Source organism: Dipodomys spectabilis, unplaced genomic scaffold (assembly GCF_019054845.1).
Source record: "Dipodomys spectabilis isolate Male_0828 unplaced genomic scaffold, ASM1905484v1 ptg000262l, whole genome shotgun sequence".
Lineage (NCBI taxonomy): Eukaryota > Metazoa > Chordata > Mammalia > Rodentia > Heteromyidae > Dipodomys > Dipodomys spectabilis.
The window spans coordinates 772,489-788,354 of NW_024870939.1; the positions used below are offsets into that span (position 1 = coordinate 772,489).

Sequence of the window (15,866 nt, forward strand, 5' to 3'; positions counted from 1 at the left end):
AACTGTCATCCAGAAATTGAGAGAGAAATTACTTAAAAAGATAATAAGCATGGGAGCTGGGTGTTTAGCCTAGCGGAAGGGCGCCCCCCTGGCACGCGCAAGGCCCTGGGTTCGGTTCTCAGCCCTGGAAAAAAAAAGATAATAAGCTGCTGTTATTTTTGAAAGATACATATGTTGGTTCCAGATCCTGTGTCTTCTATTTTGTTAGTTTTGAAGTCTCCTGAAAACAAGAAAGCACTATAATCAAAATGAACAGCATCACAAAAGGACTTTTCCTAGCTCTGATCTGTTTATTTCCTTGTGTTTAGCATCCTAAATTTTATCAGTCACTGTGTTTCATGCTCCCCTGACAGAACACAGAATTAATATATTAAGTTCAGAGTTTATAGGATTTGATCATATATATTGTTATAAACGTTAATTTGATATATGCACTGGTCCTATGTATACATTAGCATGGCTAATCATAACTATAAAAACAACTAAATTAAAGAGAATTTGTTATTTTAGGCATATTGTATCAGATCAAGTAACCAGAATTCCATATTTAAAATTCAAAGGATCTCCAACGTTAGGTGATTAATTCTTTGGTGTGGGGTTTGAAATGAGAGCTTTCTTGTCTCCAATATAGACACAATGTTTTCTTGTTAGGGAAAGATACCTTCAACAGTGAGATCGAATAATATGATTTCCCAAATAAAGACAGAAGACTAGATAGAAAACATTTTTTATTACTACTTGGGAATCAGAATTGAGGGTTTCTTTGACTTGGTTATGAGTATGGAATAACTTTAAAATTAAAGTGGTGCTTATAAAATGAAAGCAATCTGGCAAAAATAAATTCAAAAGTGTTGAAAGAAGCTGTAAGTATTGGACATATTAAAAATAAATTTTTCAGCTGGGCATCTGTAATACTAGCTACTCAGGAGACTGAAATCTTGAGGATCACAGTTCAAAACAATTCAGGCAAGAAAATCTGTGAGACTCCTATCTCTAGTTAAAACCAGCAAAAAGCTAGAAGTGGAGTTAAGGCTGTAGTGATCGTGCTAGTCTTGTGTGAATAAGCTAAGAGTGCCCAGGCCCTGAGTTGAGATCCCAGGAAAGTGCGTGCATGCTTGCGCATGTGCACACACAAGGATAGCCCAGGATAAGTGAAATCAAGAGGGTGATCCAATAGTGTTTTCCAATTTTCGTGCTAGTTAGAAGTAAGGGCAATTGGGGAGGGGGTGGGGAGGATGGGAAGGGATGGGAAGGGGAAACAAAGGAGGAGGCTACAATGCTTGATAAGAAATGTACTCATTATCTTGCCCATGTAATTGTAACCCCTCTTCAGTATTTTCACAATTTAAAAAAAAAGGGGGGGGGCAATTAAAGGGTTTAAAATACCTTTGGAAGGGAACTGGGACAATAGAGCTTCATTCACTTGGACCTTGGAACCCAGTATAAACCCATGCTGGGACCTTGAGTTAGACTTTATGAGTTTAGCTCTGTATTGCTGCCTGTGAAATCTTGGCTAGGTTGAGACTGAATGTTTAAGAAATGAACATAATGCTATTTTGCCTAAGGGCCGTAGTACTGGGTGAAAGGACCAAGAAAATGACTTTTTTTTTTTTTGGACTGAGGAAGACACAATATATTAGCTAATGTAATAAATGACAGGTCCAGAATTTAGGTTTCAAACACACACACACACACACACACACACACAATATGGTTACATCTTGAGCCAGAGCAAAGATGGCTAGGCCCCTAATCTATTTTAAGATACATCCTCAGTGACTTGAGAACCTCTTGTTAGGTTCCCCCTCTCAATGCCACCCTGGAGAACCAAGTTTCCAGTTGTTGACCTTCAGAGGGCACCAAAACCAAAGCTGAAATGGTAGCAAGGATATATGATGAAAAACAAAGTAATGTCCACTCTTAGCACTTTTTGCAACATAGTACTATAAAGCAAGAAAACAAGAGAAGGCACAGGATTACAAGAGAAGACTGCAGATTATGTGATTGCCTCACATGAAGTTCCAAGAAATCAAAATTCAGTACGATTGCAGGATACAAGGTCAGGAAGGGTCTATTACATAAGCAAGCAAGTGAAAGATATAATTAAATACCACTTAGGGTTGCTCTAAAGAGAACTACTTATGTATAAATGTGCCAAAACGTGTAGAATATATAATGGAAATTGTAAAATGCTGGTGGGAAAAAAATAGAATGATTTGCTGGGTTATTGGGTTGACAAACGTATTCCTTTTTAACTTTGTTTTCTTCTTAAGTGTATTGCAGTTCCTATAAAAATCCTAGCAACTTTTTTTTGTGAATATATGATTTAGTCTAAAGTTATATGGAAAGGAAAAAGCCTTCTAAAAGATGTTGAACAAAGTGAAGGATAAACTTTAAAAAATTAAGGCTTAATTATATAGGTGCTATAATCAAGAGCATATGGTAGCTGCCAGAACGGAGGCAGATTTATAGAAGAGATTCATAGAAAATCAATCTGGTAAAAACAAATATATATATATACAAATATGTCTAATTATTTACGCAAAGTAATTCTATGAGTAGCAGATCACCTTAACCTCACACCTTATGAACCCTTTTTGAAGGTAAAAACTATAAAAACATCTAGAAAAGCTTAGTACGGTTAGCATGTGCTTACAATATAAGTTTCAAGAGACTCTGAAGGATCACTTGAGCCCAGGAAACCATACAGGGCCAATACAACAAGACTTTGTCTCAAAGTTTAAAGAATCCAAATTTCTAGGGGAAATAAAGCTTGAGAAAATTTTCAGGATCTAAGACATTACCAAAGAACTCTTTAAGATTTAGCACAGTGTAAGAGGAATAGTGGATGAATTGGGTCTCATCAGAATTAAAATCTTGTTCTGTTAAAGACCTAATTTTAAAAGTTAAAAGACAAATTATAAACTAGTAAGATATATTTTCAAATCATATCCAATAAAGGCCTAGAATATACAGTCTCAAAACTTTGTATAGAAACTAAATCCAGTGATAAGATATGCTAAAGGGAATGTACAGATAAAAATGTACATCTAGACCAGGCTGGGCATGTAATCCTCCCTCCACCGAGGGCTGAGATCAAAGGATCAAGATTCAAAAAGCAGCCTAGGAAGAAAAGTCTGTGAGACTTCTCTCCAATTAACCACCAAAAAAGCCAGAAGTGGAATTGTGGCTCAAGCGGTAGAGCAATAACCCTGAGCAAAGAGGCTCAGAGATAGTGCCCTGAGTTCAAGCCCAATCACTGGTGCACACACACAAGCAGACGCACGCGCACACACACACTGAAAGAAAAAAGAGATAATACTAAGCGCTGAAAAGTATGAGGAGAAACAATCACTAGTACACTGTTGGCATGCATATAAATTGACCATGACATTACGTTGGGATAGTGGTGCACATTACCAAGTACTTATCAGAGCTGAACCTTAAGCTGGAGGGCCCAAACAACCTGCTTTCATGAAATCATTTGCAGCTAAATTAGACTGTGGAAAGTGCAACTTGTAGAAAGAAGTAACATTAATCCAATCTAGGAAAAAAGCCTACAACACTTGAATATGTTGGTAAATGCTCACAACTAAGGCATTTTATGAAAGGTTCAAGGACATGAAAAGTAAACATGGAATTGAACATCTTTGCTACACTGTTTAATGGGGAACCTGCTAATAGGCCTGATAACCTACAGTGCAATCATTCCAGTGCAAAGTGATGATAAGCACTGCTTGAATTCTTACAAATGTCACGTAAGCAATGATGAATTTCCCACTTTGAAGAGATGCATTGAAATATGCATCTGTATTTTGAACAACTTACTGCTGGGAGCAGTTCTTTTACCATTGAAAAGAGTGCTCTGCTCTAGATGGACCAACACAAACTTGGGGAAAAGTTGTGACTGGCAATAATCATCCATACCAGCTAACATGTCTCACCAAAGAAAAGCAGTTCCAACCATCACATTAGGGATGCATTAACTAAATGATCAAATACAGCAGGCTAATTATTTGTATGGCCAGAAAATATGCTCCTTGTAAATCTATCATAATTTCATAATAAAAATTTAAAATTTAACTCATGTTGGATTAGTCACATTCAAATAGAGGTTAGCTCTTTGCCAGGGATAAATGTGACCTACCTCACTGTCATGCAGTATCATCATGACATTGTCATGAAGGAATGGAGTACAGATAAGGGACAAGGAACTGGAAGACCAAGTGTCAAGTTACTAGAACAGTAGTGATTATAAAGAATGAAAAGTAACTTGTTTCTTACAGCCCATTGAGCATTTTAAGAAAAAAAAAAAAAGGTTAAGCAAACATTTAAAACACACAGAAATACAGCCTCTGGCAGCTTTCTAGTCTCATCTCTTAGGGAACCTGCCAACTGGTTGACCAAATTTTGCTGCTGTGCATCAAAGAGGGTACAACATGTAGTCATAATAGGAATTTTTAGGTTAGGGGCATTTGTCTTCCCTGAATTCATTGCTTCTTATGACACTACTATTTGTAGACTAAGGAATGCCACTTAACTTCATTTTGACAAGGAATTACTTCATGTGTGTATATGTGTGTTCTACTGTGACTTGAACTCAGGGCCTAGGTGTGCTTCCTTAGTTTTCTTCAAGTCTAACACTCTACCACTTGAGTCACAGCTTTTTTGGTAATTAATCAGAGGTAAAGTCTCACAGACTTTCCTGTCCTGGCTGACTTCAATCCATGATCCTCAGATCTTGGCGACCTGAGTAATTAGGATTGCAGGCATGAGTTACTAGTACCTGGCAGGGATGTATTTTTTTATGTATTTGCAGTGGGCTCGATCTCTGACTTCATATGGTGTTGTGGTTTTGTTGCCACTGTGACAAATATGTCAAAGAATCAAGAGAGAAAGAATGTTTTGGCTCACAGTTCCAAAGGGTTCAGTCCATAATCATTTGGCTTTATTACTGTGGGTCTGGGGTGAAGCTGAACATCATGGCAAACAGTATATGGTTATAGTAAAGTTGCTCACCTCATAATGGCCTACAGTCAAAGAGAGGAGGAAGTAGCTATGGAGGAGATGTTCCCATGAAAAGCACTCCTCATAGTGATGTACTTCCTCCAGCTAGGCCCCATCTCCTCAAGTTTCCAACGTCTCCCAAAAGTGCCACAGGCTGGAATCAAGGTTTCAAACATGAGCCTGAGAGGTACATTTCCTATTCAAACCATCCCTAAGGCTTGGGTCCATCTCATGGAGCAAAAGTACATTTGGTCCAAAAGTTCAAGGCTAAAGTATTCTCTGTGATAACAAAATTTTAAGCTGTGAACCCCTGTAAAGTAAAAAAGGAAATAATAGTCTTCTAATATGTAATGGTACAGGATGAACTCTCCCATTCCAAAAAGTAGGAACATTAAAAAAAAAAAAAAAAAAACAATGAAAACTAAAGCAAAACTAATATGCAGCAAGGCAACCATTAAATTCTCCCTAGCCCCATGTCTGAAGTCCAGTGGCATGATATGAGCTCCAAGAGGCTAGGGCAGCACTGCCCCTATGGCCCTTGTGGCTATATTCCACATAGCTTCTGTCCTGGACTAGCTCTGGTGGATGCCTTGGCTTTACTCACCAGGTCGTCCATGTTCCTAGTGAAGGATTGACCCTCCCCCCCCCCCTCGCCCCACACACACACCTTGTTTTCCCAGGTGCATACAGATACCAGACAACCCACCAAAGACAAGTGCAGACTGCCCGTCTCCAGCAAGGCAATCTAAGCCTGGCTGTAAACATTCCATCGTGGGCCCAACCAAAAAGCCCCCACCTCCCTTGACCTCTTTTTCATTGACCTCTGCCTCCTTGCTCAGACCTCATAAAACTCAGCTTCGTTTGCAGCTCTAACACACAGTCTCCAAGCTCGCTGTTCTATCTCAATAAAGTCCTCGCCTGTGGAAGACTGTGTTCGGCCTGTTCCCTTTCTTTCTCCATTTTCCTAACATATGGTGCCAAAACCTGAGAGAGGAGACGTGCCAGAAGTAACGAGGTCCCCTCCACCTGCCTCCTGGCCACCTCTCATCAAACCTTTGATCTTCCACTCTCCCCTCCCGGAGCACAGAACTCTCTATGCCTCTTCCTCCTACATCTTCCTCTTAGTCTTTCCCCTCTTGTATCCCCGGACTCTGATCTCCATGCAGGAGGCTCTTCACCATTTGACCAACTCCACCCACCACTCAAAAGCCTTCAGACCATCCACAGTCTGTAGCAGAGGTGCCCCAAAACAGACCAGGGGACCCCGGCAAGTCCTCTACAGACCTGGGAATTAGAAGTCCCCCACTCCCTGATGGCGGGTCCCCAGAGACTCTCTCATGCTTTGCTGACCCCATTGACACCCTTTAATTAGGACTTTGGGGATACCCTTTCCTAATTATTGGGCACTTTTTTATTTGCCTTCCCAAAGTATTGAGGACACCTGAAGGGCGGGACAGGCCACTCTTGTATTCCTACCAAAATCTCCAAAGTGGGCTCTAAGTTGTTCCCAGAGACACCCCATTGGCATGCCTGCGATCTAATCTTTTTTGGGGGGAGGGGGGGTCCGGTCGTGGGGCCTGAACTCTGGGCCTGGGTGCTGTCCCTCAGCTCTTCAGCTCAAGGCTAGCGCTCTACCACTTGAGCCACAGCGCCACATCCGACTTTTTTCTTTTTGCTTATGTGGTGCTGAGGAATCGAACCCAGGGCCTCAGGCATGCAAGGCAAGCGCTCTATCACTGAGCCACCTTCCCAGCCCCGATCTAATCTTAAGACTCTAGGCTGACTGCTTTACAGTCAAAGAAAACTCGTTTGTCTACTGAAATCTGGTCTTACTATCACGTAAACTGGCCACCATTGGCCTGAGGTTTGGAACCTTCCATTTTACTCTTACTGATCCAAACAATTCTCCAACGAAACAGTGAGGATCCGAGGGCCCCTACACCCAAGCCCTCCTCTACCTCCACTCCAGAGGGCCTCCTCCCCTCGTCCTGTTCTGCCCACCAAGTCCTTCTCTAATCTCTGCTAGAGACTGCCATCCTTGCTGTTCGGCCTTGGTCACAAAGCCCTTCTCTGCCATGAGCCTCCCAACCATCTCCTGTAGAAGAGTTAACTCCTTATCTTTTAGCAGCTCACTGTCTCTCACGCCCTTTTTCTCCCTCCTTCCCTCTTTCTCTCTTTCATTGATGACCTCCAGGACCAAAGATCCTTTTCTCCTTCCTTGTTCTTCTAATTACACTCTTGCTATTTGCAGTTGGTCCAGATTCTCTAAGCTAAAACTGACTGCTCCAAGCAAACTCCTTCTGTTGACCTCTGTCCCTGTGCCTGCCTGCCTATGTAGTTGACACAAGGGAGTAGTGGTAGGCCTCCAAAGGTAAAACAACAAGCTAAAGGCCCTGCTTAAACTCCCTCTAAACAAGACCCTCCAAACTTACACATTTCCATGTTGTAAGCCCCTTCTATGGCTAATACACCTTCTGCTCTAGCTCTTTTGTTAATCTGTCAATGACAGTGGCTGGCTAGCAAATACACTGAGGCCAGCTTCTCTCTTTTACTGCTCTCTCTCTTTCCCACCCAAAAATCGCATAATAAAAACAAACCAGTCCTTTTTGTCTTTGGGACTCAGACAATAATCCAATCCTTTTCTCTTTCCAGAGTCCACTCACTTCAGAATCTGGATTCTTAATTTCTCTTCTAGGAGGCTGCAGAAGAAAAATCCCTTCTTCTCACTTCTTCCCTATCAGATACTCTCTCTATCCAATTACTCAAGCATTCATTTTTCAGTACCCCTTAAATGTCTATGGGTTAAAGGTGCTGCCTCCTCCCCTTACAAACCTGTTGGGCCACTCCCTTCCCCAATTCTTTCTACAGGCACTGGAAGCTGACACCTAGGAAGAGACAAAGGCCACATGATGGGTTTTTCTACAACCTCAGTTCCACCAACCTTACTCCTTTAGGTGTTTAAAGGTTACCTCTTATAATGAGGTATAATATATCTCATTATCAAAAATTAAAGTTTTCTGTTTTTGTTTCTCAATGTTTATTCAAATATGGAAATTCTGTTAAATTCTGCTTTTTAATTCCTTAGGTTACCATGACATCCATCTTCAGCTTTCCATTAAAGTGAATCTGGGGACTGGGAAGGTGACTCAATGGTAGAGCGTTTGCCTAACATGCATGAAGCCCTGGGTTTGATTCCTCAGTACCACATTAAAAACATAAAACAAAACAATAAAGTTAATCTGGTTTATTGTATTTAAAAAACATGCAAGTCAATTATTTAAAGGTCAATATGTCTTGATAGCAAAGATGTTTGAATGTTTTTGGTTTCTGGCTAGCTAAATCTTGGTAATCTATAAAAGAACTCTATAGACAATGGTATGTGTTTTAGAGTTTTTGTTTTCCCAATTGACCACATGGTTTTATCATACTGGGCAAAATATTATTTTGCCACTGGAATTCCAAAAAGCTTATGGCCAATTTTCATTTTTTAAACCTAAGCACACCTTAAAACTTCTGTACAGTGGCTGGGAGGCCCTGGGTTCGATTCCTTAGCACCACATAAGCAGAAAAAAAAAGCCGGAAGTGGTGCTGTGGCTCAAGTGGTAGAGCGCCAACCTTGAGGTGAAGAGCTGAGGGACAGCGCCAGGCCCAGAGTTCAGGCCCCACAACCAGACCCAAAAAAAACTTCTGTACAAATGTGTATGTGAACATGTTCAACGTAATCTCATAAAAACTGTTATGATGTATAAAGATATCTTTTTTAAAAAGAAAGTTGGTAAAGACAGGGAAACTCAGGAAATAAAAAATGAATTCCTTTGGATAAGAAAGGATTTGGGAAAATTGTCTTAAATGTTACAAAACCCCAGAAGATTCAAGTATGTAGCAGATGCTATGAGTATGTCTTATAAGTTGGTAATATTGATCTATAATTAAGTTGGCTATGATTTAAAGAAAGTCATAATTAATATACTGAGGTAAAACTAGTATCTCATTTTTTATTTCCTTCTATAAAAGTAACTGTGCATTATGAAGTTTGCCACATAAACTAAGTGGCAACTAAACCAAAGTCCACTTAGATGTTTGTTTATGTTAAGATCCTTCAAATGAACACCTTTTAACTCAAATGCCATTTTTTCCTGTTTAATGTCTATTTCCCAAGTAATTAGTATCCTAAAGTGCTCTTCTCAGTTAAAAACTAACTAAATTGTTAAATCACTTGCTGTTTAAAACTGTCATGTTTACTGATTTTGTTATTACCGATTTGATCCTATGTAGTAAGTTTCAGATAAGCCTGCTTAAAAGCTATTTCTATTTGATTTCCTTGTTGCTTAAATTGGGAATAAAAGGGCACAGATTGTATCACCCTCTCTGATGTGGGATTCTGCCAAGTGGAACAAGTCATCCCAGCAATGGGCAATGCCAAGTATCATCTCAGCAAGAAGAGACCTCCCAGACCCACCTGGACAGTCCTGGTGACCACAGGCAGTTGGGAAGAACTGCTCAGCTAAGAGGGATGATGTCAGATCCTGAATAGAGTCACTTTCAAAATTAACCAGAGCTGGGAGATCAAGAGAAAATAGCTCATAAGCATGTCTATCTAATATCCATACCTGTCTACCTTCAAACTGGACAAGAACTTACAGTATTGCCTTTGTTATTTCTATTTCCCAACTATATAGTCCAGTTATATGAAAAGTCCTCCTTTCCTGTAATAGGCCACAACTGGGATTATGCTCCAAATGGAACTTTTCTGGCTTATGCCCAGGGTGTGTTTTCATGTGTCATTCATATCAGCTAGTCCTGCCACTTTGTCAGCCTTTTGCCTGACAAGTTTTTTTTTTTTTTTTCCAAATTTCTCTCTAGCAGGATAACAGCCCTCACTCAAAACATCACCTGGGAGCTTATCAAGGCCATCCTATTACTGCAGGCAACTGGGGGCTTTGCTTACATTGCCATGCCATGCCCAGCACAGACCTAGACCCTGAAGACCTCAGCCCCAATGACTTCTTGATGCCCTCATGTCCATAGGAAGTAGCCAGAAAAGACCATGGCATCCCTCAATTTTTGTACTTCTTTGGGGTTTCAAATGATAGGAATCTGCTTTGTTCTCATTATAACAACACGTTGCACCCTTGTCAGCCCAATTCTTTTTATGTATCCAAAGACCCTATATGAAGAACTTGCCTCTAGGCCCATTCTTTCTATGTATCCAAAGATGGAATATGAAGGATTGACCCCCCACTATGTTTTCCCAGGTGCATACACATACCAGACAACCCACCAAAGACAAGTGCAGACTGCCCATCTCCAGCAGGGCAATCTAAGCCTGGCTGTAAACATTCCATCGTGGGCCCAACCCAAAAGCCCCCACCTCCCTTGACCTAGTGGCTTTTTTCATTAGCCTCTGCCTCCTTGCTGAGACATCATAAAATCCAGCTCCTGTCACAACTCTGACACAGTCTCCAAGCCTGTGAGAAGGCTGTGTCCCTTGCTGCTATATCTCGATGAACAGTCCTCATCTGTGGAAGATGGAATCCGGCCTATTTCCTTTCTCAGTCCTCCATTTTCCTAACACGTAATATCTTCAATTTCTTGGAATCTGCTTGGCACTTTCAGCCTCATACAATTCCTGTACGGGCTCTGACCCTGTCACATTCGCATGAAATCTGAATAGAAAACCTCCATTATCCTACAAGTTTTTGCTTAGTGTATATGTGTGTAAAACAGCATCATGTGGGCCACACAAAGTACCATCAGTAGTCGGGTGCCCTCAGGCTATGCCTACAGTGGCTTCTCTGATTGCCTGGGTAGGGGAGCATGGTAAAATGTCTCCTAGGGAGACAGCTTCCTATCCTACGTGAGCAGAGTATTCTGACTCTTCTCAGATGTGAGTTTTAAAAAAATGTGTTTATGCTTTTATACCCATACAGCTGCAATGGCTGACCAGAAGGCTTCAAGGCATCTTTCCTTCTGTCCAAGTGTAAAATTCTTGGCTTCTTCGGCAGCCATGCTGTCCTTAGCCCCCTGTATGCATGGGTTCTCCTCACCAAGCCTTTTCAAGTCTTTTTATTCCTGAATCTTACTGTAAACCTGGCTAGAAGCTGCTAGCAATAACCACACCATGGCCTGAATGCTGAGATGCCATGACATTTTCTCTATCAGATTCACTCATTAGCTTTAATCTTATTCTCCCACAGTGCTTATACAAAGACAAGTTATTTGCAACAATATAAAATGGACATTAGTCCATTTCTTAGTAGAGTCTGATTCCCATCTGAAACCATGTGAATATAGACTTTCCTGTGAACATTATTACTGGTATTCTGTTGATTCCAAGGTTTTTTTTTGTGGTCTGGTTGTGGGGCCTGAACTCTGGGCCTGGGCACTGTCCCTCAGCTCTTCAGCTCAAGGCTAATGCTCTATTACTGGTGTTCTGATCTTTTGTACTTCCACCAAAATCACCCCTATTAAGCTCTGCCTAAAGCATTCTGTTTTCCCCATTTCATTTCTCTATCATTTTCCATCTGCTTTCAAAAACCAGTTCCAAAAGTTTTTTGACTATATCATCAGTAATAACAATAACCTCATGTCTGCTAATTTTCTGTGTTAGTTTCTTCATCTCTGTGACAAACAAGGGACAAAAAATGGGGGGGAGAACTTACTTCATAGGTTGTCAGTGTACAGCTGGCTCCATTACTGTCAGTCTGAGATAAAACAGAACATCATGGCAGGAAGCATATACTGAAGCAAAATTGCTCCTCTCATACCAGGAAGCAAAGAGAAGAAAGGTACAGGGACAAAATATGGTTATTGAAAGCCCTCTCCCCAGATAACATTCTTCTTCCATCTAGGCCCTATCTCCTAGTTTTCAACACCTCCCCAAAAGAGTTACATCAGCTGAGGGCCGAGTGGAGACATATTCAAAAATAACATGCTTTAAGAAGCAGTTGGTTTGATAGATTGAATGACTGCTAAAGGCATGAGTAGGCAACAGTGTTTCAGGACATATAGGTGTTGTCTTACATATGCTTTAGTGCTCTGAACAAAGACCAGTATATGGAGCCATCTCCCCCTTGGTTACAGTGCTTGGATTTGGGGACTAAGAAATAGACATGAGTATTTGTTCTCACTATCACACCCACTAACTCACTTGAGGGTTTTAGTTCCTCAGTCTTTGGAAGTCCCAAGTGCCAAGAGATTACAAACAATAAGGAAATAAGATTATGATTCCAATGAATTGGGAGTGAGATGCCTTTTAGAGTTCCTTATGGCACTTAACCAACAGGAAAGGAAAAAAATCACTGTGGTAGATACAGGTAGCTGGTCTTATTTAACAGGAGAAAACTGAGGCACTGCTACCCAGATTCATGAGAGTAATCCTTACAACTCATTTGTCTGATCTTCTGGTCAATGGAATACTGGAAATCCAAGAAAGACAAAACCAAGGGCTCAGATCTGCCTAGCCTCCATGCTGGCACAGGGACATGAAATGGATAGTGTAAAAATTAAATTGAGATTACCAGACTAAGTAAATGTCTCCAGCTACAGAGATGATGAGTATGACAAACACATTATACAGTTGTTGGTGATCCCTTGCCCAACTCATTTATTTTAGATGGTACAAACTGTGGATGCTTAGACAAATTGATAATCCTAAAACATTTCATGAGGAAGTCTGACCTCAGAGCCTACATTATAGGAATGAGGGCTTGAAGGAAATCACCTAGAAAGGGATAGTATTTTCAAATGGTAAGTGTGTCAAAAGACTGATACTTAGACCAAATATCTGGATGATGATTAGGCAAGGCTGTGCAGCAGCTGTGAAGTACAGACTCTGGGCATGAAAACTGCTACCTCTTTTTTTTGTTGTTCTGGATTGGTCATACTTTTCTTGAGAAGAGTGATAATTTGCCAGGGACAAAGAATTAATTTCCTTGAGTTTGAGGAGCCAAAACTAATAAAGCATGATTTTAAAAATAAAAAATAAAAACAAACTACCAGAGCCTCACAGAAGTTACAGTTCTTTTTTTTTTTTCAGTTAGCAGATAGCAGTTTCTATCTTATTTCTTTTTAATTTTTTAAAGATTTTTTTATTGTTATTATAAAGAGAGGTGACAGTTAGATGAGTCAGAGTACATTTCTTTTTTGGACAATGTTACTCCTTCCCTCACTCCTAGTTTATCTCTCAAACCCACCTGCAAGTTGTATATGCTCATTTTCAACATAGTGTCTAGTGAGTACCACCGCCGCATTTGTTCACATTTTGTTCCTCCATTTCTGTGCCCCTTTGACCCCTTTCAAAGACAGATAAGACAAAAAGAAAGCAAAAACAGCAACAAGGAAAAAAACCTCTTGTTTTCTTTTCCTGGAGTTCATTTCAATAAATATTATTTTAAATGATTAGATGCACATAGGCATTGTGCATTTGTGTAACTCTCTTAAGGAGATTTTAAAAATAATAATAAAACATTGTGGTATTTATCCCAAAGATGATTCTCTCAAGTTTCCCTTCTGTACCAAGTCCCTTTTATCAGTTCATCTAAGAGATGGAATTGTCCATAAGATAAGATAATTGCCCATAAGATTCATCTCTGAGCTGGGGTAGCTTCCCCAAATAACAAAGCTCAACTTGTCCTTGAACTATGTATTAGTTTCCACTAATACTACTGTCCATTTTCCTCTCTTCCTTGGTCCTTACCTAAAGCCTTTATATGAGTCCATTGTTTTGATTGATTTACAGAACTCTCCCTCCTTCTGGTAGTTATGCTTTACTGACCAAGGAGTATCATTTGCTATTTTGTTGGGTTTATGCAAGTAGTCTTATTGTTAAAATTTTCAGGACAGCCAACATTTTTATAGGTGCCAGAGACTATAAACATTATATGTGGCTTTATTTATAGGGTTTTAATCCTGTTACTACCTTCATATACCAATAATAATAGCTAACACTTCCAGATGCTGATTATGCTTTATACTGTATATAAAGCACTTATTTAACCCATGAAGCACATATTCTTTATAGTCCCCATTTAACAGATAAGGAAAATGAAGCTCAGAAGAGTAGGATAACTTGCCCAAAGCCATACACTAGTAGGTTAAGAGAGAGAAAATTTGAACCTAGGTAGGGTGACTTCAGAGTCAACCTTTTACACTGCTGCAATTGCTCTTTTTTGTCCTACTGGTTTGACCAATTTTAGCTGAATGTTATCTTCCTCACTTTGTCTCCTGCATTAGTTAGCTTTCCATTGGTGTTACAAAATACCTGAGAAAACCACTCTGAAGGAAGAAAGGCTCATTTTGGCTCCATTTCCAGAGGTTACACTCCAAAGTCATTTGGTTCCATTGTTTCTGGGCCATAGTGAGGCAGAACATGTTAAGCAGCAAAGCTGCTCACTTTATGGTCACCTGGATGCAGAGGAAGAGAGAAAAGAACTAGGAATAAGATATACTCTTTGAGGGCATGCCTTCAGTGGCTTACTTCCTCTAGCTATATTCTACCTCTTATAGTTTTCACCAGTAGTCCATTCACCTATTGATTAACTCATTGATGAGATGAATGCCCCTACAATCCAGTCACCTCTGAGCACTATAGCAGTGGAGACCAAGACTTTAACACATGCACCTTTGGGGACGTTTTCTATCCAAACCATAATATTCCCCTCTTCTCCATCTCCCCCCGCCCTTTTCCATTTAAAGACAATCTCCAGACAAATAGTCTTTTCAGTCCTTGTGAAATGTATTGCATCTGGACTCCAGTGCATTCAGCTAACATTATAGACTTTTGCTGTAAAGAACCAAAACCTGTTCTTTCTCCAGCATTGTCAGTAGTTCCTTGTCTTTAGCCTGCGTGAGATTAAGTGAAGAGCTTTTAAAGGCCAGATTCGTGAGCCATTCTCAGGGATTTTGATTCAGTATGCTTGGAAATGGACAGGAATCTAGATATCTCCAGTTTTTACAAACCAATTTTGGTACAGAAGTCCTCACACTGGCTTCACTTTAGCAAACACAGGTAAATTACATATTTACATTTCTTGCTATCCCTTCTTTTCCAAAGCTCTGACCTTCAGCTATAGAGGAAATAATGAAAGTGTCCTCTTAACTTTTGGAGATGTTTGCTTGGCCTTTTCTGGTTGTATATGAGCTTCATAAAGCTCTTTGACCTCTCCCAGCCCTGAAATAGCTTAGAGACACTCAATCTGCTCCCTTGCCTGTGTAATTTCTGCTTGTGCTTATGCCCTATTTTGTACCTTGGCAGGTCCATTCAGTGCCAGTACCTGACTCTGTCCACCTCCCGCACCTGAATCAGGTGTCCTCACATTTACTTATATTGGTTCATTCTGGGATGCTCTGGCCTCTTCTAGAAGATAAAATATGAGATGACTCCACTTTGGAAAGGATTTAATTTCTATCTGATACCTTACCTTTGTTTGACCTTCCCTCTGTTTCCTTAGATGTATTCTTTGCATATTCCTTAGTGTTTCAGAGAAGTAGAACCAAAAAGATGTGGAAAAGGAAAGGAGGAGGAAGAAGGAGAAGAGAAAAAGAAGGGGGGAAGAGAGAGAAGGAAGAAAAGGAAATGAACTAAAGGAGGAAAAGGTGGAAGAGGCAGAAAACAAAAAGGAGAAGGGATTGAGATTTCCTGTAGAAGTTAGCCCATGTTATTATGAAGGCAAGAAGTCCCCAAATTTGCCATATACAAACCAAAGAACCAAGAAAATCAGAACCTACAGGCCTTGAGGTCAGGAGGTGTTGAAGGATAGAGCTCTGAGCAGGAGTGTGATGGGTATTCAAGTTCATAAAGAGAATATATTCACCCTCCCCCCATCTTTTTGTTGTATTCAGGCCCTTGACAGTTTGTA

The 15,866-nt window shown here is 40.3% G+C and overlaps 1 long non-coding RNA gene across 1 annotated transcript; it reads left to right on the forward strand.

Moving 5' to 3' along the window:
- Positions 1-1,433: 1,433 nt before the first annotated feature.
- LOC122125132 lies at positions 1,434-15,415 on the forward strand. Its single transcript, XR_006150729.1, has 4 exons — positions 1,434-1,530; positions 1,786-1,793; positions 13,242-13,244; positions 15,403-15,415. It is a non-coding gene; the product is annotated as an uncharacterized LOC122125132 (long non-coding RNA).
- The last annotated feature ends 451 nt before the right edge of the window (positions 15,416-15,866 follow it).